Genomic DNA, 21666 nt, shown 5'->3' on the forward strand with positions numbered 1-21666 from the left:
AAAATATTAATAATAATGAGATTTCAATGTCTTGGCCCACAGGCTTTTTGTGGTTTAAAAAACTAACGGATATAGAAAATGATTCAGAATTCAAGAGAAGCTATTAGCAAATGAATGTAAAATATAGGAAGACACTCAGATACAAACGACAACACTGGGATTTCATGGAACGAGTAACTGTTACAACCTTCTTTAGCAACAGCAAACTTTACGAAACGAAATCTTGTAGACAAGCTGGTAAGAGTTTTCCTCGACCAACATGAAACTTAGAACGTGGCGACATAGCATGCGCAAAACATTGCATAAAATACTAAGTGTTCCTGTGCAGTTAATTTTCACGAGAAAAAGCTTATAAGTTCTCAGCAACACATAACAGATCAGGATGCATGGATCCATTATTTCCAAATCTAAGGGTCCTTTGCCTCTCCCCATATATGTTTCTGCCCCGTCATTCCTCGCATTCTCCATATAACCCCTCGACCACTAGGTGCTTTTTCCTATTATAAACATGCCCTGGGAGTCACTTATTTCTTAAAACCTGTGATATAAGATTCTGAGTTTTTAGTTCTATGACAATATAGCATGTAAAACAAAATAATGGGAAATGCGATGTGCATTTAGCAACTAAAGTTCAGTATACGAAGAAGCATAACCACCACAAACAAAAGAAAAAATCTGATAAAAGCACAATATTCATCAGCGATTATCATGTTTTACGATGATATCAAAGTTACCGAAGTTCATTCATGAATAAAACATAACAGACTAAAATATTGCTAAGACACATTAAACAAACATCATTTAAATTGTGAATGCCAATTAATGAGTGAGGAAAAACGTAAACCAGTTGATGCGTGAGGAAAAAGTAAACTGGTTGATGATTGAGGAAAAGAGTAAACCAGTTGATGAGTGAGGAAAAACGTTAACCAGCTGATGCGTGAGGAAAAAAGTAAACCGTTTGATGAGTGAGGAAAAAAGTAAACCAGTTTATGAGTGAGGAAAAACGTAAACCAGTTGATGAGTGAGGAAAAAAAGTAAACCGGTTGATGAGTGAGGAGAAAAGTAAACCAGTTGATGAGTGAGGAAAAAAAGTAAACCAGTTGATGAGTGAGGAAAAAGTAAACCTTAAACTGAATACGAAAGGTTACTCACTGGAAATATTGCCTTTCCTGATCCAGGGGTGGCGAAATGTATAAATCTTCACGCATTGCAAGAGACACTTCATCATATTTTTAATTGCCATATAGGTAATCTCATGACACCAAATACTGACCTGAAAAGTGAAAAAAAAACCTACTTACTATTTATACGTAGAAAGTTTACAAAACAACTCATTTTAAGACAGAGTCAAAGCCCAGGCATAATCCATTTTGCAGTAATATCTGATGGCGCTATGATAAAACAGAAAAGTACATCAAAGAAGATTGAAGCATTTCCGTAGTCATATCAGATCACAGTGTTTGTGTTTACCCTACAAAAGCAGTAATATAATACAAAAAGTCAATGTAGCAGTGTTAATAACGTTGCCTGCCTGTTAATCAAGAGCCACAGTATTTTACTGTTACTTAATAAAATCCCTTTGATACTTTGTTTACTAACACAAGTGATAATGAACAAAAGAGTTTACCAATCAAAATATAAACAAAACCTTCAACAGTGGATCATTTTTGCCTACATTGATTAGCATATGCACTGACAAATTTTTGGTCGTTTATTATGCATGATATCAGCCATGAGATTTATAAAGAAAAAAATAATTATTATTATTATTATTATATCATATCTTTATAAATACAGATAATAAATAATCGTCATAGGATATCTTTGAAAATAAGCAGATATTATACAATGGAAAGCTCTGTGAAAATAAGCTCCTACAAGACAACAGTTTGAACCAATTCGATATGTTTTCAGGTTTCGTTTTATTCAGTGTTTGGCAGAGAATCTACTCACGTTCTAAAAATTTTGTGGTTTTTTAGTCGAAAACCAAGAAAATTTTACGGACCTTGATGCAAAGTAACATAAAAACGAAGATATAAAACAATTATCAAATATGCTTGAAATGATGTAAATAATTGATGCGCAAGTATATAGTAAAATTTTCTTCAGAAAATAACAAATTAATTCAACATAGGATTAAATCATGTTTCTTTAAAGATTCTTATAATACGACCCTTAAAAGACAGCATAAATTAACTGAAACGTTTTTGCTGGCCCTTTTCGGCTTTCATGCTAAATTAAGCTACCACTGAATACTGAAAGTAAAATATTATTAGCATAATGAAACCACCCATGAGAGTAGCAGAATATTCCCAAGACTATGACAGTAAACGGCTAGAATGCTTATTAGCAACATAATTATTTTTACAATTTAATAGGCTTGTGCGATAAAATCAAAAGCAAATACAGTATAAATTACCGTCAGATACTAGCTTTTTTTCTATTGTTAGATATACTGGACAGTGATAAAAGAAAAAAATAGAAGTGTAGCGAGAGAAACGGAGGGTGGCAGTTAGCAAAGAAGAGTTATTGCGAATGAATGTACGAGATAAAATGTACAATAAAAGGGAAAAGAAATTTTCAAAAACAGGGAGGACACGTGAAACAGTTAAGGGCAGACACTGAAAACAAGAATTCCTAAATTGAAATCTGAAGGAACAAAACTGGGAGTAGTTTTGAACGAAGAAAATAGTTCAGTGAGAACATTTAAAAAAAAAAAAATTAATAAAACTACAGCTATAGAAAATAATTTTTACAAATTTAAAAACATGCAACTCAAAACATTGTCAAAACTCCGTGAAAAGTGACGAAATGAAATTTTAAAAATCCGTAATTACAGTTCTACCAGAATTCAAAAGTAACATTAGTGTTTTGGTCCTCCTGGATAGTCCTCAACAACTGTAAACTCCATCTCCTATGGTGTGTAGATCTTTTTCTGTTGACAAATTAAAACAAAAGTAGCATCCTACTTTTAGTGTTTCAAGAGAGCCCCCCCTTCATTTGTGATTTTTTTTTTTTTGTATTTTGTTTTATTTGATCTTCCATTAAGCTATGAACATTTCTCCTTACTTCTGTGTATTTTTCAATTCTGTCAGTAAAAACACACTATAAATGTAACTTAGTTTAAACTTATATTTTTATGTTAATACATACACATTACAGTTACATTACATATATATATATATATATATATATATATATATATATATATATATATATATATATATATATATATATATATATATATATATATAGATAGATAGATAGATAGATAGATAGATAGATAGATAGATAGATAGATAGATAGATATATATATATAGATAGATATAATTTTGAAATTTGATATATCCGTTATTGGATTCGCTTCAGAATATAGGTCACGTTAACCATTTTGATCGACAGATGTTTTCATTACATGTCCTCATTCTGAAACCCAAGTTGCAGATTCGAATCCTGCTACTCACGTCAGAATTTCTTCACATTCTTCCCTTTGGATCTCGAGTTTTGCAGTGACAAGCCTATAAGCTTATCCAAAACGTCTGAAGAAATCGAGGAGTTAAAAGGCTCTGTAGTTATTCACACTCTTGAAATCGAAATGCGGGTGATCTGAATAGCATTTGAAGATAATCTCTTCTGAAATGAAGTCATACGAGAGGGAGTTCAAACAATAATTATTAGATAATCAGTATGATATTAACCTATAGCTTTGTAAACCTAAGAAACTAAATGAGAAAGAATGATTGGTTAAAGAATAGAACGATGCAGAAACGAACAAATTTCATTTTTGTAATGGCACATCTAGAAATTCCCGAAACCAACTCTTGTATAAATGAATTATTCCCTAATAATTTGATTAACAGAACACAATCATAATAATTAATGGAGTCATTTGATGCAACACAAACAAACACATAGCCGCATAATATAAGCAGAAAACCTACGTCCATACAGAAGAGGGAATATCGCTTAATGGAGTTATGTAAATTAGCATCACTAAAACGTTTTAGCCCCTCGACGGTGAGCTAATTAAATCAACACTGATAATGAGAGACGCAGCCACCGGGCTTAGTCCACAAAGCTCGCCAGTGAATTTTCTTTCAGTGCGGTCTTCCTTGGAAACAAAATGATTGGGACTCTGCACAGAATATGGTGACAGGAAGAAGAGAAACAACGAATCTGTTCAGTTTAAGTAATGCAAAGTAGGATAATACTACGTCTGCTTCACAAGAAGAGTATAAAATAAAATTTAAAAAAAGGAAAGCTACAATGAAGGATACATAAAACTTAAGAAACTAACTGGCTGACATTCATTTTAATGTTGATAAAAGAAAAATAAAGACAGATAACTTTGGATATTAACTGGCCTAAGTTCTTTCGAAAGAAGATATTCTGGTCGATTACAATCTGTTCAAGATATGTCTTATGTAGGTATTTAAGCATGTAATTCATATAAAATACTATATAATAAAATAACCAAAATTATATCCTTGAATCAATCAAGCTGATTTCTACACATTATGATAAACCGAAGAAATGGTTAGAGAGCATACAAAAGGATGATGAAATATAGAACGAAACTGAAATATGAATTTACTTTATGGTGGATGTTACAACGTATTCATCATCCCAACTCAGTATCATGAAAATTACGATAAGCACAGTAAATCAAATTATGTTAAAGCTCAAAATACCTGGGTAAAAGAAAAATTTCAAAAGCAAAGGTTTAAAAGTTATGTGTGACCAATTACAGATGTCAAGTAGTTTACCTTGTTATTATTAAGTATACTAGGGCACATGACAGCAATAATGACAAAATTGACATAAATATAAATGTATGTATATAATATATATGGCAAGATAAATATAGTTAAAACAAAAATATATATATAGATAATATAAATATATATATATATACACACACGGTTTCCTTCACACACACACACACACACTTAACACACAAACACAGGTAACCAACAATATATAGAGAATATATATAGAATATATATATATATATAAAATAGATATATATATATATATATATATATATATATATATATATATATATAAATTACATATATCATGCAATAAGGAAGTGCATGTATGAGATTAATCAATAGAACATTGTACGACCATGTTTTTCCCCATACTTGAATAAGAATTAGAAAGAATGATTGGTCACAGACATATTTAAATTAGAAAGATGTAGAAACCAACAAATTTTTCTTTTTAATTTTTAAAATCAATAAATTTCTGAAGTCAATTTTTAAAAATTACTGTAAAATCAATTATCATACTGATAATTAGATTATCAGACCACAAACTTATTAATTTGAAAGACATTTAATGCTTTTTACCCAGTCAATTATATTTGTTTGAAAAAAATATCATTAAATGAAGAAATTATTTTTTTACAAATCTAATAATTTGATGGAATTTCATACACACACATAAAATATTCTAATAACAAACTTTATATTATCTGAATATATATATATATATATAAATATAAAATATATGGATATACATAAAATATATATTTTTTTTATAGGAGATGAGGGGTTAATATATATATGTCTTACCAGGAAATTTCAGGATAGACTACCCCCTCCTCACGGGGCAATCTCCATCCTAGCAAAACGATTAATGAAAACTGTTACTGCATTCAGAGGAACTGTTTCTTGTCATTAAAAATTTTATTGGTAAAATGGTCAAGAGATAGAAATACGTAAAACTTGATTCATACATTTTCATCTCCACAAATTGTTATCTCTATTTTGCTTATTAAAGGTTAAAGTATCGATGATGGCATCACTTTTTTCATTTATTCTAATTTGTCTTTTTTACTTGTAATCACGAGTAACCCTCGTCATCCTTTGGTAAATATAATGAAATGGTACATTTACATAATGATCCATATAAACCAAGTATACAGGAATGGAACTATTTGTTCAAGATAAGAAAAAATTTTTTAATATAATAAAGACTCATTATGCCTATAATAGCTTCGCTGTTGATCTCCAAGTTAAACTGGTCAGGAATCATTAGTCATTTAAAAATTTTCCAGATGGAGTTTCTTATAGCTTTTGTTTTATATGATAAATCATTTTTACTCTATAAAGACCCTATTTATTTATGTTTCAATAATACGTTTCTTGTTTCTCAGATTTCTTAATACTATAAAATCACCACGTTCTGGTTATCATTACAGATAAACTGTTGAAAACTATTCTATATCATTAACGATAATGCCAACAACAGTAGAGAGACCACTAGAGACAAGCAGAGAGAGAGAAATCAAGAGAGAAATGAAGATAATTAAACATAAATATATATTTTAAATATGCCAATAGAACAACGTGTTTGGTTCTATTCAGTTGAGGATTTTCAGCAACCTCAAATGAAGAATAAAGACCTCCAAGAGGGATTACTTGTTCTTGTTTTTGAGATAGAGAGAGATCATTTTGACCTTATTCATTATTTGCGTTAATTTTTTCTAAATTTCCTATGATACTGATAAATCTATTTTGACGTTTCAAGATGAGGTCTGTCTTGACCGCTGGCTAATGAGTTTGCTTTTATGGAAATTTTAACAACATTTTTATCGTGATCTCAGCTGGAGTAAAGGGGGCCTTATCAGCATTTATAATCTCGTAGGTATTACACCCTTCGTTTATTTTAAAAAGGTTATTTTCTTTATAATTTTTTAAATCCTACAATTGCAAATTTTTAATATTTATGCTGTAGAGATGGGAACGTCACATCCTGAGTTTTTTAAAGAATGAATGGAGAAAGAGGAAGTTACGTTCTGTCTCTTTCTTTCTCTTCTCTTTCGTTCTTTTCTTTTAAATCCTTCAGCTGGAATCCTTTATGGAAATTTCATTCAGACTATAAACCCAAGAAGGATGTTAAGGGAAAACCTTTATAGAGACCATCAGGTTATTAAAAAACGGTGATAAATAAATATTCAGTATATGAGGGAATAGAAAATAAGATCTATACACCTGCATTCAGGAGGCATCAGCAGAAAGCAGAAATAAATTTGCTCTTCGCTTAAACTTTCGGAGATCAAAATATTCCAGCATGACACTAGGAAAATATCCCACATTTTAGTTTTAGCCAAAATAACACTCCTAGCAAAATAGTAGTATTAAACATGATGTTAGTTAGCGAGACACTGTTTGCAGCATAAAGAAAATCTAGTGTTGCAAAGAGTGTGTCGTTTTCAATTTTCAATTTTCATTGTTGACAAATATTTTACAAAATTAGATTTCGACTGTTTGCTGAAGTTGTGAAATCTCGGATCTCTTATATAGCAAAGTAAGGTCAGAAGTTACAAAAGTAATATAGAGGGTTAGTTTAAGCAGTATGAATACGAACAATAAAGGGTTTCCTTGAAGGGTTCTTCTTATCCACCAAAAAATTTCCTGAGCCTGAGCAATAATCTCAGTAATAACCATAGTTTCATGAAGTCATCCTTGTTTATTTGCACCAACCATGCATGTTTTATTCTGTCCTGACTTTAAGGATTTGCAAACACATCAACCATAAAAATTCTAAAAACTGTGCCATCCACTTCTTTCAAGAATCAAGGTTTTGCAACGAACCATGGCCAGTTATCCACATATTTTCACACACATCAATGCTTCTTTCCATGAATACTATATCACTCAATTTATACTTCAATAAGCCTTCAGTTAGTTTTTGTCCCCTCTATTATGAAAAGGAATAATAATTTCCATGCTCACACGATTACTCGTAACATATCCAACATTCAAAACAAATAATTCACATCTTAATCTATCAATAAGTTTCACTGTTATGCCGTAAAGGCCGCCAATGATTCTGACCAAAAAACGAACAGATGAATTCTTTGAAAAATCCGTCGGATAGAATAGAATATACAATTTGGCAATGGCCAACGCTGGGACTTATGAGGTCGTTCTGCCTGAAAGGGCTTATTGACAGTTAATAAGACTTGAAAGGTGCTAACAGGAAAATCTGTCTGAGGGTTGCACAATAGACAAGTGTTAGAGAGGGTCTTGAAAGTCAGACTTGAAAGAAAGAATAAGAACGGCCAGGGGTGACGTCCAATAACCACTGTCGTTGACCCTTCGAAATGGGAAATCCATTGTTCTTTAATTTTTTTTAGACTGTAAATATTCAAGATTAAAGTACGAATAGGATTAAGATTCTTAGAACTGATCCAATCGCACGATTAAAGAAAGTTTCTGGAATATGGATGATGACTTTGTCAAATAACACTATAACTATATGAACAAATTTGCAGCCTTCTTTTTAGCCTTTTTAAATATTTAAGATCCGAGGGCGGAGAGAAGAAAAATGATAGCAGAAAAAACCTGCCGACAGACTAAGTTAAAGCCGGCACAATAGTAAGGAGTTTTACAGACAATTCTAAAAAGGAGAAATATAAATATATTCCTAGAATCATACATTGTCTTAGATAGATATCCATAAAATCTCATTTCACAGAAGAATGACATCGGAGGACCAAGTGAGTAACTTCAGGCTAATTACAACTTCAGATTTCTAATTGCAAGAAGACGATAAAAGACTTCAAGCGCGTGAAGGATTCTCAAATCAGAGGAATTTCAGCAGCTTCAAATAAAGCCGGATGGATAATAATGCGGTAATTATTAACAGATTATTAGAAGATAATTATTTTCATCTTTCTTCTTGATTATAAAGTATAATTCTTGTTTGATTAACCCCTATGATAGAGAACTTCAGTCGGCAATGTGAAAATTCCATCACGTAGTTTCTAGAAGAACAAAAACAAATCAGGATAACAGAGCAACATATAATCAGATGGCCCACCTAATTGAATTTAGTTTGAGCAGACTAAAGTGATCTTTAAAGCGACCTTGATTTCTTAAAACGTCAGCCTTACGGATTTTTTTAAAATAGATATTTATAACAACCCAGAATAAACAAGAACATTCACCACAAAATATTTCTCTGCAAAGACTCCCAACAGCAACTGAAAATTCTCTCTCGTTGCTAAATGTATTAATATCTTAGATTTAGGAATAAACACGCAAGATGGAAAGATACCTCGATCGGAAATCCTGTCTGCAGGATTCAAGCTTTTATAATGGATAAAATGGTTTCCTTGGTAACAAGATTATAAACTCAGCGTCTGTTTCTCCCAAAAGTCATCTTTACATGATAGTAAAAAAAAAAAAAAATCAATACATCTGCCAAGCTTCATCCTATTTAGCTTCGCTCTTCTTGAGTTGTGGGAATATAAAATGGGTCATAAATAGAGTGTGAATGGTCTGTGTTTGTAGATGATGCACAGTTGATGGTGACTGTGATGAGAAATCACAAAAATAGTAGAGTTTGAAAGCTCTAGCAAGTAGTGATGCACTGCTATATCGCACAGAAACTCAGACACACACGAATGCACAAGTGAAATTATTACAAACTCTTTCCAATTAAACTTTTAATTATTTCATAATAAAAGAAATGAAAGCAATAACTTTAGAGTGGTTGATCAATTGAAACGAAAAAATCGGCGATACGCAGTTGCAAAGAAACATTTTAATCTAGGTAATCATGTTGATTAACAAGCGATTATTCTCTTCAATTCTCATCACAGTTAAGTGCCATTCAGATGGTATTTTAAAAGAACTCATGTTGTTTATCCACTGATTAGGATAGGCATCACGAAAACCCTTGAAGATAATGCAAATTACCATTGGGTCCCCAGAGATGAAATGATTAACAGGACATTAATCCATTTGTCAGCCGTTATTTCATCATCATATAAAAAAAGATTGTTTTAAATATTTTCTGACACAGTATATTTATATGGGAATGTTGTAAATGTACGTATCTGTATATATATATATATTATATATATATATATATATATATATATATATATTATATATATATATATATATATATATTATATATATATATATATATATATATATATATATGTCATATTTCATTTATGCCACATTTAAAGAAACTACGTTTCTTAGTAAATCTAAGATAATTCCCAATTTGTATATCTGTACTGATCATGAAAGGAAGGCTATTGTGAAATCTCCGTTTGGTCAAACCAGACGCAGACGTCATCAATAAGTACCTGTGTAGTGCTTTAAGACAGTGTGTCATCATACATTAGCATGCGTTTGCATAAACTCAGCGTTCTCCTTTTTGCTCAGAGCTGGAGGCAAAGTCACGTAGCCGTGGGAAGTCCTTGGGAACGAGGTCATATGTTTGTTCGTGTGTGTGCATCTTAGTCTTGCTATGTAAAAGTGTGACAGCTTAGATATTAGATCGACATGGGAGATCATCCTGTGCAGACCAATTGTATTCTTTTGTAAATAAGTCTTTATACGAAATACAAGAAAAACCACTATGGAGTTTGTCTGAAATCCTGCAGAACATTGGTCTGATCTTCCAAAAACAGTCTTATTCTACAGCCATGGAGAAACTGAAGATGTCATAACCAAACTCTGACTGAGTTCCAAACACAGTCCTTATAACCAAACACCAGGAGGAATTTCTGATGAAATACCTTCTTATAACAGTGGTGGCAGCACACACAACAGCGGTCACAACAGAGCTTTCTGGCAGCACCTCTACATGGCGTCTACATTGGTGGAACGGAAGCTCCGATACGGCGAGATGCCCAAAAAACCATAGACAATTGTTGTCATCTTCATAAACGACATGGTTATCAAAACGACGGAAGCGGAAAAAACAATCAACAACGAAAAAGCGAGGAAAACATCTGACCTTCACAACACATCTACCCCAACGCATGGCAGAGAGAGAGAAATCTACACAAATCTACGCAACATTGCACATCAACACTCCACGATGTTCCTTGAGGGTTTCTGCAATCAACATTCATCAACATAAGAAGTTCAACATCCACAATAACATCCCTTCGATGACGTGTATCTAGCCAGACGGAAGTTGGACAGCAGAGGAACCTCGTCGACCTACTTACCAGAATCCAATAAAAAGCTAAGTACAGCCATTATTTATAACAGTTGGTATATTCATTTACAGTGTTCGGGTCTAGAGTGGCAGGTTGCTGATATAAGGTGAGCAGTGCCGTAGATTAATACCTTTGCCTTGCAGACGTAGCGGTTCCTGATAACTCATTTTTTTTTTTTCATACTTTTGTGTCCTTTTATTTTTTACGCCTGACACATTGTTAACTCTGTTCTTTTTCAGGAAAGTGCATTTATTACTTTCATTATTGTATTTTATGATGCATTTTTCATAAGTGATGTTATTTTTTAGCGGTTATATGAATCTCGGTTGTTATTTACTTGCGTTCCTGGTTTAGATTTATGAGGTTACGTAGCGGCCGTGTTTATTCATATAGGTTTCAAGATCACTTAGAGAGTAGGCGTGCGGATAGGAAACTTAGTAGGAAAATGACTCCTCCAACCCCAGGTGGGAGCGACCCCACCACTTCCCCACAGAATCCTGTAGTTACGGTAGTTAATGCTAGATCGCCAATTGTACCATTCGCAGGTCGTGTCAATGGATTTTTGACGCAGGGTGTCGAATCTTGGATTTCGTCTATAGACGTACACCTCACGGCAAAATCCATTACCGATCCGTCTTTACAATTGCAAGAGGCAAAGAGTTTCATAGATTTTGCTAAAGGAGATGCAGGTGCGTACTTGCGGGGGAATATCTTTTAAAGAAACAAACACTTGGGATGGTTTCAAAGCCAATCTGCGTTCCATTTATGGGAGTGAGGATGCATTGGATGAAGTTCTTGCTTTACGCAACATCATAAGACTCACATCTATGACTAATCTAAGTATAGCAGATAGGGCAGCTCTGATAGGAGATAGGCTCGAAGAGTATAAAGGACAGATTGATGGCTCAAGTTGGGTCAATGGTAATCTGCATATCAGTTCCAAATCTGTCTGCAGGTTATTCTATTTAACACTTGTAACAGCAATGTTACCTGAACCTTTGGTTAAGTGTTTTGATGAAAAATTACAATCAGATAGCTCAGAATTAGATATCTATAGGCAAGTTCGGAAACACTTGTCCAAGTGTACAGATCTCGATCCTTCTCTGATTCAGGATTTTACAAAGCAAGAAAACAAAAATCATGCGTCTACATCACCGCAACAGGTTAACTTAGTCACTAATAATCCATCAGCAGTCATTTGTTACAATTGCAAAAACCTGGTCATGTGATAAATGAGTGTAGGTCCCGCTATTGTTCAATCCATAACAGTACGCATCATAAGTATAGTCATTGCAATGCAAGAAAGAAGAATTTAAACAGTAACACAAACATTCAAAACACTGGTAATGACGCTAAAAAGCAACAGTACCATGGGGGAAAGAACAAACATTACAAGCAGAACAGTAATGCAGGTCAGAAACAAGTACATTCAAATCGTTCCTCGGGAAAGCCAACTTCAGGCTCAGCAGTTCCAAACAATAATGCGTCAGTGAATTTTCCGAATGCCGGCGGGCAGACAAACACCACATAGCCAGCTTAAAGGGGGAGGAGAGTGATATTGGGTTATCATCACTTTTTGAATCAGATAATAAGTTTAATGTTCTCCAAGATATGTGTGAAGACAAGAATTTTCCAGAAATCGAGGTAGTGTCTCCCAAACATGCAGAGCACGGTCCCGTAGATTTTTGCAAAATACACGCTATTATTGGCTCAGAAGAAGTTAGACCCACTTTGCATGCAGTTAGCTTAGAACACAAGCATTTCACCTTGTTTTTTGATTCAGGTAGTCCACGTAATATAATGGATTTACGTACCCATCACCTTTTATTTTCAAGATTTCCCATCGAACGCTCTGATGTTCGTTTGTCAGGAATAGGCAATAACGAATTAGATGTAATTGGTACATCTCAGATACAATACAGGTTGGGGCAACGTACTTTTACGGATACCTTTATCATAGTTGGCAATATTAATATGTACCCAGTAGTTATTATGGGATATCCATCAATGTCATTACATAACGTAATTTTAACACCCGCAAAACACGGAGTGTTTATAAAAGGAAATTCTATCGGTCTTCACACACATTGAAATCTGTTTTGGATCAGAAGGAGACAGAGAGTAAGAAGATAACGTATATCGAAGAGCCAGTCACTTGTCTCATAAGCGATGATATTGTTACAGCAACCCAACATAACTCTCAGGCACCCGTCCTTGCTGCGTTTGCACAAACCATTGAGCCAAACACACCATCGTATCTCACGGTCAAGGTTAAAAGAAAATTGCCAGGCTCAGAGGTTTTAATTCTTCCTGATACCTTAAAAATCAATGGGCTTTCAGTCACGCAAGCATTATACACAGTAAATTCTGATCATCGGGTTAACATTGAAGTTTTTAATCACTTAAATGCTGCTTTAACAGTACATGAAAATCAACATATTGTCAATATCGAAGCATATAAACATCGAATCCTTACAGTTGCTGAAATTAACTCCACTGAATCAGCAACAGACGAATCTCTTTTAAAGGTAATTAAAGGCAAAATCGAAGCAGACATTTTAGATAGGGATATAAGCAAGAAATTTTTTTATCTTTTATCCAAATATAGTGATGTTTTTTCTACTAGTACTGGAGCTTTAGGCAAAACGGAAGTCATCGAACATCAAATTCGTTTAAAGGATAAAGACCAGGTCATTTACGTGCCTTCATATCGTCTACCGGCCAAATTTCTGAATGAAATCAATGTTGAGGTAGATAAAATGTTAAAAGAGGGGTTATTAAGAAATCTAACAGCCCTTATAATTTTCCCTTGATAGTAGTACCAAAAAGGATAAAACCTGGAGGATTTGTGTTGACTTTCGCAAACTTAACGACCAAACTATCCCTGATCGTTTCCCAGTACCTTGCACAGATGATATTTTGTCTCTATTAGGACAGAATAAATTTTTACTTCCTTGGACTTACTTAAAGGCTTTCACCAGATACCCTTAGCTAAGGATAGTACCCAGTACACTGCTTTTAGTACAGCTAGAGGTCACTATGAATTCCTACGTATGCCATTTGGGCTACGTTGTGCTCCTATTACGTTCACTAGAATGATCAATATAGTGTTCGGAGATTTACTAGGAATATTCTCCATGCTTATATGGATGATTTAGTTATATTTTCCAACACCTTGGAGGAGCATTTAAGTAAACTAGAAATAGTCCTTCAAAGGTTAAGAGAACATCATCTAAAAGTAAAAATTTCTAAATGTGAGTTTTTAAAGACGAATTAGTCTATTTGGGTTTCATGGTATCTCGGCAAGGTCTTAAAGTAGTCCATGATAAAATCTCTGCTATTAGTAAATTTCCCGTTCCTACTAATGTTAAAGCCATACAGCAATTTCTCGGGGTTTCGGGTTATTATCGTCGGTTTATCCGAGATTATTCAGTAATAGCAGCTCCTTTAACTGATCTCATAAGGAAGGACGTAACTTTTAAATGGGAATCCCAACATCAAATTGCTTTTGATACCTTGAAAAGAAAAAATCAGTTCTGCTCCTATTTTAAAGTTTCCCGATTTTACTAAAGAGTTTATTATTGCAACCGACGCATCAGATCAAGGAGTAGGAGGTGTGTTACTCCAGTGGCATGACAATAAGTTTTTCCCCATTGCTTTTTATTCTCGCAAATTAAAAATGTCAGAGAAGAAATATGCAGTAATAGATAAGGAATGCCTCGCCATTGCTAATTCGTTGGTACATTTTAAATATATAATCTATGGGTATAGTGTCAAGGTTCTAACTGATCATAAGCCCCTTACTGACTTTTTTAAAGGTTTCAATCATAGTCCTAAAAGAACTCGGTGGCACATGATTATCCAGGACTTTGGAGCTAAAATTGGATACTTACCCGGTAAAGCAAACGTAATCGCAGATGCGCTATCTCGTAACCCAGTACCAACACACTCAATACCTTTCGCTGATCTAGAAGAAATTCCAATTCCTTCGCAAGCTATGAAAATTGCTATCGAAAATGGTCAATCTTTAGCCCAAGCAACAGAGAATATTACAGATATAGAATGGAATCTAGATTCAGTACGACAAGAACAAATGAAAGATCAGAAATTAAGAGTAATAATAGATGCATTAAATAGGAATCCAGATGATAAGGAATATGTGAAATATACGAATCAATATTTCTTGATTAAGGATAACATTCTATGCCGATCCGTGGCTAGGAGAACCAGGAGTTCAACACAGTTAACTAACGACCAGGTGGTTGTACCTATCACATTAATCCCAATCGTTCTGAAATGGCTTCACAACCATCCTCTGCATGGTCATCCTGGGTTCGAAATAACCTCTCAAAAGGCCAAGTCATTATTTTACTGGTCTACTATGTTAAAAGATATTAGGACATATATTAAAAACTGTGATATATGTCGTCACAAGGGCCATACTAAGAATCCTGTAGGTCTCGGAACTTATCCCGTGCCTAGCAAACCTTTTGAAAGGGTACACCTTGATTTATTGACAGGTTTTACGAGACAGACCGGGGGAATAAAAACCTCTTGGTTATAATTGACGCCCTTACACGGTATACTGAATTAATACCACTAAAAAGTAAAACAGCCATTGAGTGCGCTAGGAAGTTTTACGAGTGCTATATATGCAGACATGGAATTCCAAATATAATAATCTCTGACTCAGGTGGAGAATTCAATAATCACTTCCTTAACTCATTGTGCGAAATTCTGCAAATAAAGAAAGTCAATACGATGATATACCATCCTGAATCTAATGGATTGGTAGAACGGGTTAATAGAAAGGTGCTAGACATACTGCGTGTAAACATAGGCGGTATGGACCCAAACTGGGATATTGCAATACCCACGGTGTCCAGTACCTAAATAACAATTATCATACTTCAATCCGTATGTCTCCCCATGAAGCTGTTTATGGGATACCTGCTAGGTCACCTTTTCACATATTATCCCCGACATCTAGTTTATCAGATCCGTTGAAGGATATAATAGATGTTAGCCGAAGTAGATATCAAACACTTTATCAAAACCTCTTACAGGCTCAAGTGTTAATGAAGAATGCACATGATAAAAAGCTAAGGTCACAAAGCCTTACCAAGAAGGAGATATAGTATATGTACAGGTCTATGTTAGAAAAGGGCTAAATTGGAAATTATTGCCTAAGTTTGAAGGTCCTTTCATAGTTATAGAAGTTTTAATAGGTAACCGACTTAAAATTCGGAATCAGTCCGATTCAACGGATGTTCGAACAGTATCTATCTCTCATGAGAGCTTAAGACAATGGTTTGTTATGAAAAAAGTTAATTATTGTGTGAATTTTTACATCATTTGGATGATGCGATGTTTTTGTTTCATTATTTACAAGTTATTTTCTTTTACAGGCTCCAACATGAAGCTTGTCAAATTATACCATGCACTATTCCTCTCAATGTTTATCGTAGCTGGGAAGAGTTCTGAAATAACTTTACATCATGGTTCTATAGTAGAGGAAATGAATAATTTCTTTCTAACTGGCAGTAATATAGTTTTAGAAGTCAATATGAACGCCATTTTCACTAGCGAAAATGAAGTAATAACTTTGAAATCAGAATTGACTCTTTTTATCAATCTCTGGCAGACTTGCATAAATCATTCTTAGCTAGCAGTGATCCAACGTCGCCGAATCAAGTCAGTGACACAATTAATATGCTTTTCTGGGAATTAAGGAATAAAACACGCGAAGCTGAAATCTTGGCTCGTGATTTGCTAATGTGGTCAATACCTCATGACGTTACAGAAAGGCGTAACCCACTTGTTCTAGCGGCATTAAATTTGGTTGGTTCCGTAGCAGGTCTTGGGTTAGGGATTTCAAATCGTTTAAAACTTCGCGATCACGGGGTTAAAATCGAAAATCTGGAACATCAACAAGAGGTATTAGCAGGAGAACTAAACAAACAAATTCAAGCTTTGAACATCGTAATCAGTAAAGTAAATGAACAGTCACGACGTTTCAATCAGGTTCATGACACTCAAGTTTTGTTAGCAACTTTGATGTATTATCATGCTAAAATTAATCATGTATACTCGAGAGTTTCAAGCTTTATCGAAAAATCAAAAGATTACGTGGAAGCTATAACACTTGCTGCTAAAGGCGTGTTGTCTCCTCATTTGTTACCGATTAAAGATCTTACTCAGATTATCAATAATGCTCACGATAAAATGCGCTATGTTCCAGTAGTAGATTTCCATAAAGTTGAGTTTTATTACAGCTTGATTACAGTTAAAGTTGACCTTGATAAGATCGTAATCGACATTCCTTTCAACCCATCAGACGCGTGGAAAGCGTATAAAATTTCGCCTTTTCCCACGTATGTATCTAACGTCTCGACACCTATTATTAATAATCTGTCAGCTCTAGTATTGGTTTCCGCCAATAAGGAAGCTTTTACGGTAGTCCGAGACCAAGCACTGTTAAATGATTGCCATGATGTTATGAATAATGTAGTATGCAGGATCGATTTGTTTGAATTCTTAAACATTACGTCATTGAATTCATGCGAATTGGACTTGGTACTTAACAGAACCTCTCCCCATACACGTGAACATTGTTTGGCTGGTTTAGTACGGTATCGTGACAATCAGTTTCGTCACAGGCTCGTGAATGGCACGTCATTCGTCTTCTCTGCAGAACCATACATCGTCACTTGCCCAGATGGTACTAGGACAACAGGACACATGTTCGTCGTTAATGATGGCTGCACTGCAACAACGTCGTCACTCTTCATCCGAGCTAGCACATCCATCATCAGTGGGCGCAACTTCTTCATCAACACATCGTGGGGAAACACTAGGCTGCAAGGTCTAACAATTCCCTACAGCAGGCCCATCGAAAACGCTATTGCATCATTAGACTTGCTGTCTCCTGCGAGCCATTCTTCTGATCACCATGATTTTCTTCTCCTCTACACATTAATTGCCGTTGGTATGTTGCTGGGAGCCGTAGGCGTAATCGTCAGCGTAATGTTTTGGAAAAAGCACGAGAGATGAAGGAGACCATTGCGAAATCTGCTGATTCTCAAAGGTCAACGTTGGACTGGCGCAATTATATGTTCCGAGTTCGATAATGGAATTACTGGCCATTTTTTCATTAAAGCTCGAATACACAGAGAAAGACTGAAAAGGTTCTATTTTCGGTGGTAATATATGTGAGGAAGAGCTGAACATTTCTGGTGTTATCATTTATCTACATTTATTTCTTTAATAACCTATACTACATATGTATGTATCAATTGCGTGTAGTAGCATGTTGTTCATTCAACATTTTGCATTTTGGTTGTCCATACTGATTAATCTATCAGGATAACTGTTTGTTTATATAAACCTACCATATGGTTATTACCTTTGGATACATTTTTTAAGCATTGATTTCAATCTCTATCATTGCAAGTGTATTCATATAATCTGTGCACAAATGTTTTTACTTCGTATACGAATTGCATTATCATTTCTGAATTGCATTAGCATTTCAGAATTGCATTATCATTTCAGGATTGCATTATCATTTCTGAATTGCATTATTTTATTTGATTTATCCGGATTACATTATCTATATATGATTTATATGTTAGTCATTAGCATTGTCAGTATAATCAATATTTGAGTTATATAACTTACCTTTTTTTTTTTTCTCACTTTGCTACATTTTAGTAAGACTTGTGTTCACAAATATGCAACATATTTCAGTATTTGCTGTCTTCAGTAATTACTATATATCTCATTCACATTTTGAGTATAATGATATTTGGAAGCGTATATTTTCTTTTGCTTTCTGAGAATTTATGCTTAGCTAGTGAATGCCTGTTTTGATGATTTCGTTCCTATTGTGTTTTTACGTGGCCGAGCAAATGTCATATTTCATTTATGCCACATTTAAAAGAAACTACGTTTCTTAGTAAATCTAAGATAATTCCCAATTTGTATATCTGTACTGATCATGAAAGGAAGGCTATTGTGAAATCTCCGTTTGGTCAAACCAGACGCAGACGTCATCAATAAGTACCTGTGTAGTGCTTTAAGACAGTGTTGTCATCATGCATTAGCATGCGTTAGCATAAACTCAGCGTTCTCCTTTTGCTCAGAGCTGAGGCAAAGTCACGTAGCCAGTGGGAAGTCCTTGGGAACGAGGTCATATGTTTGTTCGTGTGTGTGCATCTTAGTCTTGCTATGTAAAAGTGTGACAGCTTAGATATTAGATCGACATGGGAGATCATCCTGTGCAGACCAATTGTATTCTTTTGTAAATAAGTCTTTATACGAAATACAAGAAAAACCACTATGGAGTTTGTCTGAAATCCTGCAGAACATTGGTCTGATCTTCCAAAAACAGTCTTATTCTACAGCCATGGAGAAACTGAAGATGTCATAACCAAACTCTGACTGAGTTCCAAACACAGTCCTTATAACCAAACATCAGGAGGAATTTCTGATGAAATACCTTCTTATAACATATATATATATATATATATATATATATATATATATATATATATATATATATATATATATATATATATATATATATATATATATATAGGATTGATCCGATTTTGAGGTATCGAAATGTGATGCCAAAAGAATGAATTCTTTTTACAATGGTGAAAGCTGATATGAAGGAGAAAGAGGGAAAAGCTTATTAACGGCCGGGCAAATGGGGTGGAAGCGGTATCATAAAGGAAAGGCCTCAGCGTCCAGGCTTTATGACAGAGAATGCAAGTTTGACTCAAATGGTGAAGTAATTGCATTACTGGTGATCTGTAGGTGTATGAAACTGATAATGTTTTCTGCGAAAGGAGTTCAGCCACGATTAAACAGTTAAAAGTAAAAACGAAGCAAAGTCCCGCGTCTTATTTTTTTCAGGAGCAACCCTGTTACAAAACTGACTTAATGTAAGTCAAGTAATCAAGCAACACTGACGATAAATGCCAAATTAGTTGGCACTTCCTAGGAGCGGAGGATTTAGCTGAACTGAGGGTTGTGTGTCCTTGTTGGGAGGAAATGCAGTCTAAATTGTAGATAAATCTCTCTTGACACATTTCGGCAACAGCACCAGATATGCCAAATCATGAATATTGAATGTATGCAAATTGAATGCATGCCAATTGAGTAAGTTAGAACTTGCTGCTTTTGTGGCAGTATTAAGTGGTAAAAGGTGGAAAATGGGCTGGGATTCAAATGCATTGTATCCTTAAGGAGAGGAGAGCACAGCTAATGGTTGTAAAGCCTTGTTGAGTGAAGAAAAGCCTCTCAAATCGCAAATGGAACTCTTATTCATGATGGCAATGGAAACCAAATAAGTCAGGCTAGTCCATTAACTGGACTGCCACAATGATGGCGGTATGAAATCCAGCCTGGATATTGCTGCTCTTGAAAGCGCCAATGGATTAGGATACAGATATGATGGCCCTAAAGCAGAGGAGAGTCTGTTGATGGAATGTAGACCCCATGGAGGGAAGAAATGCCTACTAAATGACAAATTAGTTATAACCACCGTGTCAAAAGCAAACGCATTTTCACTACTGTAGTATACTTGCAGGAAAAACATAAACAGATTCACAGCTTCATGTGATGTGAAAATCTATTTTACAGGCTCATGAGAATCTGAGCTCCATACTACCCACTGATTATGCAAAAAGTGGAGAAATGAGATCTTAGATTCTGAATGTCTTAGATGCCTTATGGCAGTAGATCTGAAGCAATATCAATCGTGTGTATGTATAACATCGGAAAGCGATATTTTCCACAAGCTGTAACATCAGGAAAACAGGAATGCCTAAAGAAAACAAGAAAAAGGGATTATAAGCGTACGTAATATAACAAGAAATACCAATCGATGTGTTATAAAAGAATAAACTTCAAGTTATAAATGGGACTCCAAACTTGAAAAGGAAGGAAACTGAAATAAAGGGCATTGAAGGATGGCACTCGAAAGCAAAAATTCAGGAAATAGAAATTGTAAGGACATAGTAAAGATAAAGCTGATGAACAATGGCAGGATTTGGGAAGTGGCAGTGAGACGCGACGCCTAACTCAAATGCCATAAGAAGCCAGGATGAGTCTTAGGTGCCATGCCCGCGTGCTTCTGTGCTCGGTTGCAGGGGAAATGTAAAACCTCCTTTAGGGGACATGGAATACTAGAAGCGGTTTAGCTGTTTCCTCTGCAAGCCGTTCTTATAGATAATCTAGGTATACGACCATTTGTCCGCATAACAAAGATTTTCCACATGTAAAACCTCCACTAAGGAATATAGCATACTAAAAGCGGTCTAGGTGCTTCCTCTGCAAGCCGTTCTTCTTGATAATATAGAAATCCGAACATTTATCCACATAAAAAAATTTTCCACATGTAAAACCTCCATTAAGGGGTATGGCATACTAGAAGCGGTCTACCTGCTTTCCTCTGCAGGCCGTTCTTCTACGCAATCTAGGAATGTGACCATTTAGCCGCATAAAAAAGATTTTCGACATGTAAAACCTCCGTTAAGAGACATTGCATACTAGAAGCGGCATAGCTGCTTCCTTCTGCAAGCCGTTTTTCTAGATAATCTAGAAATCCGACCATTTGTCCGCATAACAAAGATTTTCCACATGTAAAACCTCCGTTAAGGGAATTGTCATACTA

The sequence above is a fragment of the Macrobrachium rosenbergii genome, chromosome 8 (genome assembly GCF_040412425.1).
Source record: "Macrobrachium rosenbergii isolate ZJJX-2024 chromosome 8, ASM4041242v1, whole genome shotgun sequence".
NCBI lineage: Eukaryota > Metazoa > Arthropoda > Malacostraca > Decapoda > Palaemonidae > Macrobrachium > Macrobrachium rosenbergii.